The sequence below is a fragment of the Rana temporaria genome, chromosome 3 (assembly GCF_905171775.1).
Source record: "Rana temporaria chromosome 3, aRanTem1.1, whole genome shotgun sequence".
Taxonomy (NCBI): Eukaryota; Metazoa; Chordata; class Amphibia; order Anura; family Ranidae; genus Rana; species Rana temporaria.
The window spans coordinates 390,260,643-390,277,917 of record NC_053491.1 but is presented as its reverse complement, the minus strand read 5'-3'; the positions used below and the strand labels follow the sequence as shown (position 1 = coordinate 390,277,917).

Below are 17,275 nucleotides of genomic sequence, written 5' to 3'. Positions count from 1 at the left end.
CCACTGTTCTAACTCTTTCCTACTCTCTGTTTAAAACTCATAAAAAAACAGAACACCCTTTTTTTTTTGCAGATTTAAACATATACCATTGTATAGAGCATGCAAACCTTTAAATAACTGTATGATATATTGCAGGTTAAATTTGGGCTAGAGTTGTGCTTGAAACAAGCCCCTATGGCCGTGGCACTGGGAATAGACTGTCCCTTGTCCAGAAGATGACCCCACCTGTTATCAAGTTTGGCAGATTTAACAGCCTCTAAAGCAAACGTCTTTCCTGTGACAGAAATGTTAGTCCTCAGCGGCTCCGCCATTATCATAGATTCTTTAACAAGTGATCCTTTGAACTCAGAGTATGAGTGCCAAGAAGAGCAAATACACCTTAGAAGCTGGTAATTCCTCATTCACTCCATTCTGTTATAGTAAACATTTGCAGTCAAAGAGAAAGTATTGCAGCGCTGACTGTACTCTAGGCAAACAGCTAAGTACACTGTTGAAATGCAAATATATGAACTGTCTTATCTGTCAAATGAAGTGTAATTCTATCCAGCCATTTTTATGATTTATACGCCTCTACCAAATAGAAGAGTCAGTAGATTTTTCTCTACATGAGTTATGGCTGGTACACATGACCCGAATATTCAACAAGAGCCAGCCAACATTCGGCCTGAGTGTACACCAACCTCTCCGACAGAAACTGACCTAATGTCCGGCTTCTGTCGAACAAAAAAGCTGGAAAACCAGCAGCAGACCTGCATCCAATTAGCGCTCGCTGCCAATGGTAGAGTATAAAAGAGAAGAGAGGCCATTGTGTTGCATTGTCATTCATTTTGAAAGGTACCCCAACAAACATCCCTAACAAACCACAACAGTCCTGCGTTGTGGTACTCCAGGAAGAAAAAGGTTTAGGTGCCTTAAAAGGCACATTTTGGTGAGGTGGCAGCCTAGTCAATATAAACAAGCTGCCTTTCCACAATGCAACATAAAGCATGGTAAAAGTCTGTACCCAGCCTGGTGGTATACACCGCTCCTACAGCACCCTTGCCTATTGAAATCAATGGCCAGCGGCGCTCTGCGGGCAGTTTTAACCCTTGTTCGGCCGCTAGCAGCCGAAAACCTCCACAAAAATGACCATAAACGCCGCTAAAAATAGCATAGCTTTGCCGCTGACACCGTGACACCCCAGTGTGAAAGCAGCCTAAGGCCCCATACACACGGGAGGATCCAGCGGACCGTTTCCACGGATAAATCCTCTCGAGGATTTCCGCGGATTTCCATGCGATGGAGTGTACTCACCATCGAATCGAAATCCGCGCCGAAATCCTCTGGCGATGACGTGTCGCGCCGTCGCCGCGATTGTGACGCGGCGACGTGCGCGACGCTGTCATATAAGGAATTCCACGCATGCGTCGAATCATTACGACGCATGCGGGGGATCCCTTCGGACGGATGGATCCGGTGAGTCTGTACAGACCAGCGGATCCATCCGTTGGGATGGATTCCAGCGGATAGATTTGATAGCATGTCATCAAATATTTATCCGCTGGAAATCCATCCCAGGGGATAAATATCCGCGGAAACAGATCCGCTGGAGTGTACACACCATAGGATCTATCCGCTGAAACCCATTCGCTGGGATTTTTCAGCGGATGGATTCTATCGTGTGTATGGGGCCTTAGAGATACACAAGGAGCCAGTGAATGATAAGCCTTCCAAGAGCCATGTAATGTATCGATGGCCTCTTTATAGTAGACGATTTCAGTAGTGTTATACAAAATATGTATTCTGTAAAATTTTGAACTTTGGATATCACCAACAAAAAACTAATATCAACTCTAATACTGATATTATGTCATCATGACAAGCTCTTGGACGTCGTACATAAAGAACTGGAATACAAATTGTCTTTTAGGCAAAAGTTCAAGTTTTCAGTCCAAAAACACTTCTTAACAGTTTCATATAATATCACAGTTTTGTATTTGAACGATTGTATTGCAGGTGAACTTTGGTCAGTGGAAACGCATGTTAAGGATCTAAAATACAGAGCTGCTGAAATTGGGGAACATAGCTTATTAAAGGGTCACTCCGCCCAAAACTATTATTTCGGTGTTTGGTAGATGTTGGATAATTAATTACCTGACGATTTCATTTCCAAGGTGGACAGAAACAAAGTTGGGAATTATGTTCGGAAGATCTCACTGTTGAAGTATCCTAGCTAAAAAAGGAAGACAGGGCCTGATGTAGCTCCACCTACAACTTAAATATCAGTTTTGTGTGAACTGCAAAGAAAAATACTTCCACTTGAGTAAACGGAACTCTATACACACGATCGGAAATTCTGACAGCAAAAGTCATGTGAGCTGTTGAACGGAAATTCCAACCGTGTGTATGCTCCATCAGACTTTCGCTGTCGGAATTTCCGCCAAAAAAAGTTTGAGAGCTGGTTCCCAAATTTTCAGATGGAAAAAATTCCTATCGTCTGTAACAATTAGGACGCGCAAAATTCCGACGCATGCTAGGAAACAATTTGACGCATGCTCAGAAGCATTGAACTTAATTTTCTAGGGGGCCCCACCAGGGTTGCCAGCCTCAGTAAAGCCAGGGACAGTATGTAAAAAATCTGTGTTTTTAAAAAAATCCCAAGATTATAGCTGCCCTGCCTCTCCAGTACCTTTTCAGTGTGTGTATGTGTATTCTGTGTGTATGTATACTGTGTGTATAATGTGTGTCTGTGTATGTATACTGTGTGTGTATACTGTATGTGTGTGTGTTTATACTGTGTGGCGCCATAATCTATTGCCTGGGGCCCCATAATCTCCTATTGCCCGCGGGCCCCATAATCTCCTATTGCCTGGGGGCCCCATAATCTCCTATTGCCCGCGGGCCCCATGATCTCCTATTGCCCGAGGGCCCCATGAGTTGTCAGTCCGCCCCTGGCCACACTGTCAAAGATCACTGTAAAGGGGTTTTGCCTAAACATCAGTGCCCCAAGACTTTTTTTTGCGATCATACCAAAACGTTACCATTATTATAATATAGGGTCTGCAATAGCTGGGCTCAACCTGATTGAATGTCTTTGTTTGGCTTCAGTATGTATGAGTCATAGTTTCAGGAAAAACAGGCAGTAAATTTAGGACTGGAAAAAGTCAGAATTCTTTATCCCAATAATTGCTCCAGGTCAGTGACTCAGATTTTACTGAAGTCAAAGCATCAGAACAGTAGCAGAGGATAACTACAATGCAGCCTACATATTTTTCTTATTACAGGTTTCCTTTAAAGTGGACCTGTGGTCCAGGTTTAGTATTAGGGTTACCAGGTGTGGGGGGGGGGGAGGCCGCTGGTGGTGTTAGGGTGAGAATTACAGGTAAGGTTAGTGTGAGGAAAAGTGTTAGAGGGAGGATTCTTGTTAGGATAAAAGTTACAGCAAGAGTAAGGCCCCTTTCAGACTGGGGCATTGCGGGCGGTATTGCCGCGGTTTCCTATTGTTTTCAATGGGAAGGAGCGGTGAAGGAGCGGTATACAATGCCGCTCCTCTCACCGCTCCAAAGATGCTGCTGACAGGAGATTTTTTTGTATCCCGCAAGCCATTGCCTTAGTGTGAAAGCCCTCGGGCTGCGAGTCTGCAGTGAAGGAGTTTTTCAGGCAGGATAGCAGCGCCTGAAAAACTCCTCAATGTGAAAGGGGTCTTAGGCTGGCCATAGATGGTTTGAATCAGCAGCAACCAGCTGAGATTCAAACACGTTTGGGCATACTGAATGTACCAAGTTGATTGATCAATCAACTTGGGTACATTACCAGCCTGCTGGATTTTACATGTGATTATCGCTAGCGGCGGGTATAGGCTTTGGTGGGGATGGCTTCCCCCACCCATCAGGAGAATACAATGGATTGGCGGGAGGGATTTCCTTGTCAACACTATCTGGTTGTAGGAAAGAAATGCGCTCTGTGTATGGTCTACCAAAGTGTTAGGGTGAAGGTTAAAGGTAGTGTAAGGGTTAGAATAGGGTCAGTGTTAGGATCTGGGTTACAGAGAGGGGAAGTGTTAGGGTGAGCTACAGAGAGGTTATTGATAGGGTAAGGGTTACAGACAGGGCTGGCGTTAGTACTGGAGTACAGGCAGGGCTGGACTGGGACAAAAATTTGGCCCTGGACTTCATCCAGACTGGCCCACTTTGACAGGTCTCTCCCATGGCGGCTGGAAAAATCCTGCATCCCCCCCCCCCCCCGGCCACCCAAGCCCCCTCTCCCCCTTCACTAGTCACTAGCCGTTCTACTTTATTAGAGTAGAACGGCTGGTACTGGTATTCTTATAGGCAGTACCAGTGGGGAAGCTAGACATTATTTCACCCGGGGCAAGGAATCAGTTCGGTGCTCCCCCTTATGGGACAAGATTAGGCAGAAGTGAGAAACTCCCAGGCCATAGCTGTTGAGTCAGCTGTCTGTCCCCTCCTTCATGCTCCTCTGTCGTCTCCCCTGCTCCTCTGGTCCTCCCCCTGCTTCTCTGTTCCCCCCAGGTGAGCACTGTGGGGAGGGAGAGGAGGTGAGTGCTGCGGGAAGGGAGAGACAGGGGGGCAGCGGTCCGCTGTCACTGAAGCCGGCCCACTGAGCCATCGGCCCACCGGGAAACTCCCTGTAGTCCCAATGGCCAGTCCATCCCTGAGTACAGGGATGGTTAATGTCAGGGTAACAGGGCGTATTAGGGTGGGGGTTACAGTGAAAAACAATGTTAGAATTGTTAGGGTACAGTAAAGGTTAGGGTTAATGTTAGGGTTACGATTACAGGGCGGGTTACTGTTAAGGAAAGGGTTAGTGTTAGGGTTACAGGGAGGGTTAGTGTTAAGGAAAGGGTTAGTGTTAGGGTTACAGGGAGGGTTAGTGTAGGGGGAGGTATACAGGAGGAGAGGTGAGTTTTAAGGGAGAAGGTTACAGGAAGGATCAGTGTTGGAAGAGGGTTACAAAGAGGGTGAACCTTATTTATAGGGTTAGTATTATGGTAACCAGGATTGTTAGGGCGAAGGTTAAAGGGAGTGTAAGTGAATGGGTTAGTGTTAGGATTAGGGCTGCAGGAAGAGTAAGGCCGCGTACACACGGTTGGACAAAACCGATGAGAATGGACCGAGGTTCAGTTTCATCGGTCCAAACCGACTGTGTGTATAGCCCATCGGTCTGTTGTTCTTCGGTCCAAAATTTTAAAACATGCTTTAAAATCGACCCGATGGCCCGCTGTCCGATTGGTCCAAACCGATGGTTAGTACAGAAAGCATCGGTTCCAAGCATGCTCAGAATCAAGTCGACGCATGCTTGGAAGCATTGAACTTTGTTTTATTCAGCACATCGTGTGTTTGACGTCGCCGCGTTCTGACCCGATCGGTTTTTGGAATGATGGTGTGTACGCACATCAGACCATCAGGCCACATCAGCGGTGAACCGATGGAAATGGCCCGTCGGACCATTCTCATCGGATTTGTCCGACCGTGTGAACGCGGCCTAAGTGTCACAGTGATGGTTACAGAGAAGGTTGGGGTGAGGAATACAGGGAGATTTAGTGTTGAGACAAGAGTTACAGGGGGGGGGGGTTATTGTAGACTAAGGTTACAGGGAGGTTTAGTGTTAGCATTAGGAACACAGGGAATGTTAGAGCTAGGGTTTCAGGGAAGGTTAAGGTGAGTTATAGGGAAGGTTAATGTGAAGGGAAACCTAGGGTAGGGTATAGCTCTCTGCTTTGGGAGCTCTATTGCAAAAATAACCAACACTTCTCTCCAGACACTGAAGCCCAATGTATTAGGTTTTCGCATTTTACATAAGCCTTTACATGTCTGTTTAAAAAAAGCTGCCGCACGTTTTCGTTTCACTCAAACAGTTGTTTGTCATCAGGAAAACTTGATTTGTATCTGAAATGTGGTTTCGCCATTCTGCATTTAGCGGCAAGGAGTGAAATTAGGCCTGGCTTTTAAAGGTGGATCTGGCTGCAGCTGTTGTGTGACTTGCTGTTTGGCTCCAGAGAATCTGTGATTATACAATATTGTTATTCTCTGTGTCTGATTGATTCCTTGACTGAAAACAGCTACAAAATGTATTTATTTTATTTGTCTGGAACAGGACAAGATTTTTTTTTACGCTGTCTGGACAGTTTTAATCGGTCTCGGGGTTCACTGTGAAGAATTTAGCTATGAGATAGCTTTTAAAATAGGACCACATGTCTAGCGCTACATAGAAAGTACCACTGCAAACATCAACCAGTGCTGTTCATGGAAAAACAACGATAAGTTCTCATTGATTTTTAAGATAAAGTATATGAAAATCAAAACGTTTTGGATATAGTAGGAAATAAATCCAAAATATACATTTTTTTCAGTATTCTGGATAATGCAGGGATTTTTTTGAAAATTTCTTAAAAAAAGCCACGTTTACTGTCCTTGAGGCTTTAGAAGGGTCAGACTGTGGCCAGTGGGATTAGAAACCGCCCTGGTGTCGGTGAGAGTTGCTAGGTGCGAAGCGGCTCTAGCAACCAGTGGGTGGAGGAGGAGCCGCAGCCAGAAATACGGCGGCTCAATCCATACCTGTCCCCTGCATTCCCAGTGTCTGTTTTTTAAATTGAGGGGCACATAGGGTGGCACAGTATAATGTTAGGAAGGCTACGGCCCCCCCCTAGTGATGCCACTGGAGGAATGGTGCTCCATTGTTGCTGTCTATGGGAGGAATGGTGCCCCATCATTGGTGTTTGTGGGAGGGATGGCGTCCCATCATTGATGTCTGTGGGAGTAATGGTGTCCCATCATTGGTGTCAGTTAATGGCATGGTCCCCTAAGGCCTGAATAAAAGCAAGCTAAGGACCACATCAGGCCAATGGGCTGCAGATTGAAGACCACTGTATACTGTTTTTCTTAAGCAAATATTTATGTTTTGTGCACATTAAATAGTTACATATATACCGGTAGTTGGTTTGAAAAAAGATACAAGTCTATCAAGATCAATCAATAGACATAAAAATAAATAAGTAGAATAAATAAGTAGAAAACCTCCATATACAGTATCCTATACCCACAGTTCAGGAAGGCAGAACACTTAAAAAGCATTGTCCAAATTGCTTCAGCAAAGGAAAAACAAATTCCTCAAAGGCATTTGGATATTCCCTGGATCAACAATCTTCGGTGTTATTACCCATTAAAGTGGTTGTAAACCCACTGTTACAACTTGCACCTACAGGTAAGTCTAGATTAAGGCTTACCTGTAGGTGCAAGAAATATCTCCTTAACCTACACAGTTATGGAGATATTTTCACAAAAACGGGCACATTCACGTAGACAACGGCGCAGGAGCACTGAGCGTGCTGTTTTTGTGAATGGCATTAACGGGGTTAATGCTGTGTTTTCACACATGTGTGGGGATCTGCCGGTCCCATGCGCATGCGCGGGAGTGACGTCATCACCGCTCCGGGCCAATCACAGCTGCCCTTACCTGCATTTTCTCCAGTTCCCTAATATCTTTTTATGAACTGATGCCCAAAACTAACTTGCATTATCCAGATGAGGTCTTACTAATGCTTTGTACAGGGGAAAATTTACGTCTCTCTCTTTGGAGTCTATATTTTATTTTTATTTTTAAATAAATAATGTGCTTGCTTACGAAACTGCAGCTTGGCATTGCATGCTAATATTAAAGCGGAACTCCACCCAAAAGGGGAAGCTCCGCTTATTTGCCTCTCCCCTCCATTCGCTGCCACATTTGGCACCTTTTGGGAGGGAGTGGGTTTTGACAGGTACCCGTTCCCACTTCCGGCTGAGTGTTTAGTTTTTTTTTGCACTTCCTCATAAAAAGAAAGAAGATTAACAAACTTTGTCTTTCATAAATCCATGCTTATTATTACTTCTTCTATGTGGTCTTTTATCAAAATCTCAACCATCTTTCTGAATATTGAAGTTAAAGCGTAACTCCACTTTGCAGATTCCTACCTTTTATTATTCTGAAGAAATCCCTGTGTGTTTTTCTGTGTCTATGTGGAAAAGTGAGTCTAATGGGAGTGGTTTCATAATTATCAATCAGCTGTGCACCTGCAGGGCACTAATGAGGAAAACTGCTGAGCCTGCATCCCTTTGGACGTATTCCTATTGGGGGTATCTCACCAAAAATTACATTTGTGTTGCAGGGGATGCCTGAAAGAAGCCTCATCTGCAATCCCAATGTGAAAGCCTGAGTGCTTTCAGAGCCCTTTCACACTGCCAGCGCCCAAAAAACACTGGTAAAGCTCCGCTGAGACCCCTTTCATACTGGGCGTTTTTCAGGCGCTTTGGCGTTAAAAAAAGCACCTCACTGAAAAGGGGCGCTTTAGGAGCGGTGTATTCAATGCTCCTAAAGCGATGCAAACAAGCTTCTTGCAGGACTTTTTTTGACGCCCTGCCAGCGCAGCGCCTCAGTGTGAAAGCACTCGGGCTTTCATATTGGGATTGCAGATGCAGCTTCTTTCAGGCGCTTTTTTAATGCTAAAGTGCCTGAAAAACGCCCCAGTGTGAAAGGGGTCTAAGGATATGCTTCCTCCTAAGGCCCCTTTCACACTGGAGCCGGAGGTGCGCTGACGGTGTAGCGGCGCTATACCGTCGGAATTGCTGCGGTATTCGGCCGCTAGCGGTGTGGTTTTAACCCCCGCTAGCGGCCGAAAAGGGTTAATACCGCGGTTTCGCATTGCTTTCAATGGCATGTAATTTTTTTTGGGGGGAGTGGGGGCTTCAGGAGGAAGGGACGCTTCCTCCTGAAGGGCTGCTAAGGCGATACGGAATGTTTATTAAAAGCCAGCAGTTACACTTTTTGTAGCTGCTGACTTTTAATAAACTTCAAAAATGCCTGGAACTCCCCTTTAAGGTAGAGTAGAAGGCAATGGGGAGTGAAAAGGACTTAGCAGACCCCCAGCCATTGGTAGATGTTATCTGCAATCACTTGGAAGGAAAGAACATTTTGCTAGCAGCACACAGCAGCAGTGAGCACATGTGTGAAAACATCACTAGAATGACACATCTAGTAAAATTTCACATTGACAGACAATATTTACCTTCTCGCCAGAGATTCTGGGCAGCAGCACGCTAATGTCATCACAGCTGGCTTTCCAATCTAATGCAAGGTGGATCCATTTACTCTGCGCCAAAAGAACCATTCTTTCTAATAGATCTTAAAGGGACGTGAACCACTATGTACATGAAACAAAGTATAAAAGTAAGCAAACATAACTACAATATTTTAAAATGATATTAAACTCAAAGACAAAAATGTATTATATTGCAGCTAACCAGTTCTTAGATGTGATGGCTGCATTCATTTTCCCTTTTTAGGCTTTATTTCTATTTTTTTACCTGGTGATTTGGCCTTTTCAACTTTCTTTAACAGACCAAGCTGTCCAGATGGAGGGTTGAGACAAACAATTTATCATTAACAATGGCCAGATTTTATTCATTTACTGTGTTACCCTTATCTCAAAAGGGAAATAAACTGTTGCTGTAACTGATTTAATTTGTTACTAAACCCACAACAGTATAATCAGTTTGTATATGCTGTAAAACATGCTTGTTATACTCACTGTGGAACCTAAGGGGCTAACCCTCCACATAGTGTAAAAAGGCTGTTTGATCCTGTCCTCGCTGATCCTCCCCTTCTTCCACTGTCTTCATGACTAGTGTAGATCAGATAGCCCAACCTTCTCATGACCCCCTTTTACCCCCTCCATTACAAACCCCACCTTTCTTTTACCCATTAACGAGAGAGACACAGAAGTTGGAGGATGATGGCCACAACAGCCTTTTTATTTAAAACTCAAAATTAAATAAATTTAAATAATTCCAAATAATTCCAAATCTTTATTCATTAACCACTTCCTTACTGGGCACTTAAACCCCCTTCCTGCCCAGAGGACTTTTTGCGATTCGGCACTGCGTCGCTTTAACTGACAATTGCGCGGTCGTGCGACGTGGCTCCCAAACAAAATTGACGTCCTTTTTTCCCCACAAATAGAGCTTTCTTTTGGTGGTATTTGATCACCTTTGCAGTTTTTATTTTTTGCGCTATAAACAAAAATAGAGCGACAATTTTGAAAAAAAAATAAAACATTTTTACTTGTTGCTGTAATAAATGGCTCAATTTTTAAAAAAAAAACATTTTTTATCCTCAGTCTAGGCCGATACGTATTCTACATATTTTTAGTAAAAAAAAAAATCGCAATAAGCGACTGGTTTGCGCAAAAGTTAGAGCGCCTACAAAATAAGGGACAGAATTATTATTATTTTTTTTACTAGTAATGGCAGCGATCTGCGATTTTTATTGCGACTGCGACGTTATGGCGGACACATCGGACACTTTTGACACATTTTTGGCGCCATTCACATTTATACTGCAATCAGTGCTATAAATATGCACTAATTACTGTATAAATGTGACTGGCAGGGAAGGGGTTAACACTAGGGAGTGAGGAAGGGGTTAAATGTGTACCCTAATATTAGTGTTCTAACTGTGGGGGAAGGGGGGTGACTGGGGGGGGTGACCGATCTGTGTCTCTATGTACAAGAGACACAGATCCGTCTCCTCTCTCCCCTGACAGCACCGCTATCTGCGAGAGCCGGGAATGAGAGATTATCTCATATGTAAACATATGAGATCATCTCTCATTGGCCGCACAGATCGCCTAGGAAACGGCCGCTCCGATTGGCCATTCACGGCGATCTGTGACTGGCTGTGTCCAAGGGACACGGCCAGCACAGCAGTTCCCCGCTGCGCGCTCGGGAGCGTGCGCGGGGAACGAGCAAAGGGGCTGCCGTCAATTGACGGCGCCTCAGAGATTTAGAACCACCCCGCGGCCGTCAATAGTCGTACGGCCGTCGGGAAGTGGTTAACATTTTAACCAAACAACTTTATTAAACACCAGTCTAATTGGTCTTTGACAGCAACCCCACATTAACCTTTCTTTCCACCACCACACTGCGGTGCCATTACCATACCCGGCCTCCAGCCGACTCCAGTTTGGAGGCACCCCTTTCACCCCGCAGTGCACCATAACCCTATCCCAGCGGACACCGTTCCACTGGTATAACCCCAGAAGGGGCCCATCCAACCGATGAGCCCCCCACCATTTCCATTCCATCTGTTAACTGTCACCATCAAAGACCAAAGGACACCGCCTCAGCTGTCATGACAACCCCTTCCGCTGAACTTGAAAGAAAGAAAACAAACGCACAACACCAAACACACAACAAAGACGGGGATGGTGGGTGGGAAGACGTGCCTCCCTGCGTTCAGTCCTTCCCTGCAATGCGGCCACGTGCACCCCGCTCCCTATATATAGGGAGCGGGGAGCTCCTCCCCCCGCCAAACATCTTCCTACGGCCACTCCCCTGAACCGCCTCCTTCCCCTAAGTTAACTGCTTGTTGCCCATCCTCCACTACTGTCATGCCCGGCCCTGCGTTATTCTTCCTCTTTGTCCTGTCACTTCGGGTCTCACTTTCCATCTGCTGATAGTGCAGAGCCTTGGAGCAGTATGCACATGCTCAGTTTGGTATGTATTGCTAGTAGGGGTGCAACGGATCGTCATTGATCCGTGATCCGAACCGAAAAAGATTGATCCGAACCGCACACACGTGATCCGAGGATTGTTTTCTAAAAAAAATAATAATAATAATTTGCGCATGTTCACTCCACACACAGCGTGGTCATGGCGAACGGAGGAGCTTGAATGCCCCGCGTCATTTAAATCCCCTGTATGGGAGCATTTTGGCTTCCCTGTCAAATATAATGATGAAGGAAAGAGGTTAGTGGATAAAACCGTGACGGTGTGTAGGCACTGTGGCACAAGAATGCCATATGACAGTGGGAACACATCAAGTATTGTCACTAGGGGTGCAACTGATCCGTATGGATCAGCACCTTCGGGTCGGGACACACGGCGATCCACGGGCCTCCCGGTCCATAGGAAAGGCAGCGGCTTCGGCCTAGCTATCAAAGCGGCGGCCATCGAGGTCCACCCAGCGCGGGGGATGCAGGCTGCTCCTCGGAAGTTTGTGGGCACTTGAGCTCAATATGTCATTGACTCCTAACAGCCCAGCGATGAGCTCCATGCTGCACCTTGAGGAATCCACACGGGGAGCCGCTGCCGCCGCCGCACCGGGCATCCTGCTGCTTGCCAGAAAAGAGAGAGGAGGCGATCGGGGGGATCTGTATGGACTGAGCACGTAGGGGGGATTTTCACTAGACACTCAGCCCGCCGATCAATGACACTAAAGGGATCTGATGATTGGGATAGTTCAGGTCACAGTAGGGAACTGGTGACACCACTTTCGTACATGGGGCTGCGACTTCCACTTGGCTCCACATATAAGTATTGCGAGATGCAGTTATTTTAACACAAAACAGAGCTTATACGCTTAAATACAGTATTTGTAAATCTGACGGACTGTTTAAATGTGAAAATCAGAGGTGTTCTGTCACATTAGCAATAAACAGTCAGTCGGATTTCCAAACACTGTATTTAAGCATATAAGCTCCGTTTTGTGTTGAGAAGAACTGTGAAATCTAAAACTCTGGTGGGTGTAACAAGATTTGTAGTTTTTTTTTTTTTTGCTGATCCGAAAATGATCCGATCCGTGACTCCTGATCCGAGGATCGATCCGATCCGTGAGTTTTTTGATCCGTTGCACCCCTAATTGCTAGAGAGGGTTTTTTTTTTTTTTGGGAGTGTGCATGTGAAAATCTGCAACTCTTCAGAGAAGTCTGTCCACAAGGTTTAGGAGTGTGTCTATGGGAATGTTTGACCATTCTTCCAAAGCACATTTGTGAGTTCAGGCACTGATGTGGGATTAGAAGGCCTGGCTCGTAGTCTCCGCTCTAATTCATTCCAAAGGTGTTCTATCGGGTTAAGGTCAGGATTCTGTACAGGCCAGTCAAATTCCTCCACCCAAAACGTGCTCATCCGTGTCTTTATGGACCTTGCCTTGTGCACTGGTCCAAATCATTTGGTGGAGGGGAATTATGATGTGGGGTTGTTTTCCAGGGGTAAACCAGTAAACCCAGTAAATACGATTTGGCAGAAGGATACTCTATGGGGTTTATTTACTAAAGCTAGAGGGTGAAAAAATCGGGTTCAGTTCTGAATAGAAATCAGCTTCCAGGCTTTTTTGCCAAAGCTTAACTAAACAAACTGAGGTTAGAAGCTGATTGGCTACCATATATGTATATATGTGTGTAGGACTGTGTGTCCCAAGCGTGTCGAGATCCTACGGGGTAAATGACCACACCAGCCAGGAAGATACTGGCTGCAAAAAGCCCCTAGAGGTAATTCAGTTCGCATTTGTGTAGCACTATACAAGTCGATCATTCATTCATTCATGCACAGCCGTACCAGATTCTGAGTGCATCAGTTTTAGTAAATCTACCCCAGTGTGTGGTGGGGATAGCAGCTATTCGATCCACGCTGTGTGGCTAGGGAGAAGTAAAGTGATGGCTGCTAGAAAGGTATGTATATGGCCCTTACTTTTATAGGGGGTACAGGTGACCATACAGTGATAGTTGTCTCTGCATTGAACCCAATGCATTTTGCAAAAATGGCAGAGATTCCAGAAAAATCTCTGAAAAAAAATAATAATCTTACACATACCTGGTTGTAAGTCAACCAAGGTTTGGAGCGAAGGTCCATGTCACACTTATTGGTATCAACTCACCAGTGTCTGAGTTGGTAGACAAGAGCTGAAAAACGGCTCACCTGTTTTTATGATATACTGTTCCTCTTTTGCTCCCATCCTCTGGAACTCCCTATCCCAATCTATCTCCCACTCTGTCCACCTTGAGGGGATCCCTGAAAATCTCTATAGGGAAGCCTATCCCACCTTTGCATACCAAATGGAATTTTACTTTCTCCATCAACTTACCCCCCCCCCCCCATAGGTAACCACCTTTTATATCACTTTTAGATTGTAAGCTTTTCACGAGCAAGGCCCTCCATGTACTTTGTATAGCATTGCTCAGTCTGTTATATAACTCTGGTATAATAAAGAGTGACATGAGCCCAATAAGCTGCATTTACTACCTTGCACAGTAACAAAATGTGGCTCATTTATAAAGCAATGTCTGTAACACACCTTCCTAGTGAATATTTTTCTTATAAAAATTATACATTGATAATAATAAAATCTGGTGTTGCTAATTATTTTACATATTGTACGGTTAGTGTGTTTTATAGAAAAATTAGATGAGATGTTGGACCCAATGACCAATTTTGCATTGGCAGTCACAGCCAAGTGGCAGCCTTTGCCACCATCCAGCTTCTCCTGTTCACACTTTTGTATTTGGTATCTGGAAAAGTCACACAGGCCGCTGAAACTTTTATTTGTAAAGAGGAAAAAAAGTAACACTCACTGAAAGCCTGCATTATGAGCAAGGCTACAGAATGAACTGAATTATGGAAGAGTTCTGGCCAACATAATAACGGCCAGTAAATTTATATAATATCAGGTTACATGTTGCTCTAATATTTATTTTGTGCCTAGTAATTTTTTATACTTTAATATGTTTCTAATGTTAACCTCCCTGGCGGTATGATTCTGTCAGAAAAAACATGCTAAAAGCGGTACCATTATTTGCAAGGAAATTTGGCGTTTTATATTGTAGGTCTGTAATTTTTAGAAATAACTCACTTAAATCTGACCAAACAAGCTTCTAATAGGCATCCCGGGTATGACATTTTTTTAAAAACAAAATTATAAATTATAATATAATAAATAATTATAAATAATTATAACAAATAATAATATAATTATAATAAAAATTATTCAATAATGTAATCAACTCAAAATCACTGAAATGTGCTCAGTTGCAGAATTGTTGCTGTCATTATTTTTTTTTTTTTATGACGAATTTCCCCACAAATCGCTATCGCACAATTCTGCAAGTGATTATAATTTATTATCGCTGTTTTTTAGCTGATCTAAAACTATTTTTGACATAAAGGGACACTTTTGGTTGCTATGGACAATCTACAGTTTGCAGGGAGAAAGAAACGTTTTTATTATATAAAATGACATGCATGACACAGGACAGACCACTAGGGACAGGGGGGGTGTGTTTTTTTTACATACAGTACTGTAATCTATAAGATTACAGTATACTGTATGTAAGGTGTTTGTTTACTTTTTTGAATTTGGCGCCGTTCTCCGTCCCCGTGCGTCGTAACGTCGCAGGGAACGGAGATCGGCGTCACACGGAGGCACTGTGTGAATCGAGCGAGGTCCCGCTCGCTCACACAGCGCGGTGGCATCGCTGGATCCAGGGACAAGGTAAGTAACTTGTGCCTGTGGATCTAGCGAGGCAAGCCCGTGGCTGACACGGGGTTACCGCTCGCAGCAGGAAAATCTAACCCCGTGTCAGACACGGGAAGACCGCCAGGCAGGTTAACAAGAAATGTAAGATTCCAACTTCACAGACCAAATATAAATTGAAATTAGAATCACACCAGAGCCTGTTTGGTGGCTTGAAGCCACTGGTTTTAGGATGGATAGTTACTTATAACTCTGCACTGCCAGATTGCACTTTAATAAAGAGTTATATTGAGTATTTTTGTAGGCCGAAGCCCGCTGTGCAGAATGATATTATGTGAATCAAGGTTTGAAATACAGTATCTCACAAAAGTGAGTACACCCCTTTTCATGTGACAACACTGATCATGCTCTGCTTCAGTATGTGACAACACTGAAGAAATTACACTTTGCTACAATATAAAGTAGTGAGTGCACAGCTTGCATAACAGTGTCAATTTGCTGTCCGCTCAAAATAACTCAACACACATCCATTAATGTCTAAACTGCTGTCAAAAGTGAGTTCACCCCTAAGTAAAACTGTCCAAATTGGGCCCAAAGTGTCAATATTTAGTGTTATTTTGTGTTTGTCATCATTATTTTCCAGCACTGCCTTAACCCTCTTGGGCATGGAGTTCACCAGAGCTTCACAGGTTGCCACTGGAGTCCTCTTCTACTCCTCCATGATGACATCACAGAGCTGGTGGATGTTAGAGACCTTGCGCTCCTCCACCTTCCATTTGAGGATGTCCCACAGATGCTCAATAGGGTTTAGGTCTGGAGACATGCTTGGCCAGTCCATCACCTTTACCCTCAGCTTCTTTAGCAAGGCAGTGGTTGTCTTGGAGGTGTGTTTAGGGTCATTATCATGTTGGAATACTGCCCTGGAGCCCAGTCTCCGAAGGGAGGGGACCATGCTCTGCTTCAGTATGTCACAGTACATGTTGGCATTCATGGGTCCCTCTATGAACTGTAGCTCCCCAGTGCTGGCAGCACTCATGCACCCCCAGACCATGACACTCCCACCATCATGCTTGACTGTAGGCAAGACAAACTTGTCTTTGTACTCCTCATCTGGTTGACACCATCTGGTGTCACGCTTGACACCAGATCTGGTTGACACGCTTGACACGATCTGAACCAAATAAGTTTATCTTGGTCCCATCAGACCACAAGACATGGATTTCAGTAATCCATATCCTTAGTCTGCTTTTCTTCAGCAAACTGTTTGCGGCCTTTCTTGTGCATCATCTTTAGAAGAGGCTTCCTTCTGAGACAACAACCATGCAGACTAATTTGATGCAATGCACGGCGTATGGTCTGAGCACTGACAGGCTGACCCCCCACCCCTTCAACCTCTGCAGCAATGCTGGCAGCAACTATACGTCTATTTCCTCAAAGACAGCCTCTGGATATGATGCTCAGCATGTGCACTCAAATTCTTTGGTGGACCATGGCGAGGCCTGTTCTGAGTGGAACCTGTCCTGTTAAACCGATGTATGGCCTTGGCCACCGCGCTGCAGCTCAGTTTCAGGGTCTTGGCAATCTTCTTATAGCCTAGGCCATCTTTATGTAGAGCAACAATTTTTTCAGATCCATAGAGAGCTCTTTGCCATGAGGTGCCATGTTGAACTTCCAGTGACCAGTAACACACCTGCTCCCCATTCAGACCTGAGACCTTATGTCACATGACTCGTTGGCTAGTTAGGCCAAATTTTGACATTTTTACTTAGGGGTGTACTCATTTTTGTTGTCAGCAGTTTAGACATTAATGGCTGTGTGTTGAGTTATTTTGAGCGGACAGCAAATTTACACTACTATACAAGCTGTACACTCACTACTTTACATTGTAGCAAAGTGTCATTTCTTTAGTGTTGTCACATGAAAAGATATAATAAAATATTTACAAAAATGTTAGGGGTGTACTCACTTTCGTGAGATACTGTATGTAATATTTGCC

At 44.5% G+C, this 17,275-nt stretch overlaps 1 protein-coding gene across 2 annotated transcripts in view; it reads left to right on the top strand.

Moving 5' to 3' along the window:
• FBLN1 (fibulin 1) overlaps positions 1-17,275 on the top strand; it is a 113,534-nt gene that overhangs the window by 22,352 nt on the left and 73,907 nt on the right. The gene's annotated exons all lie outside the window — the stretch shown is intronic.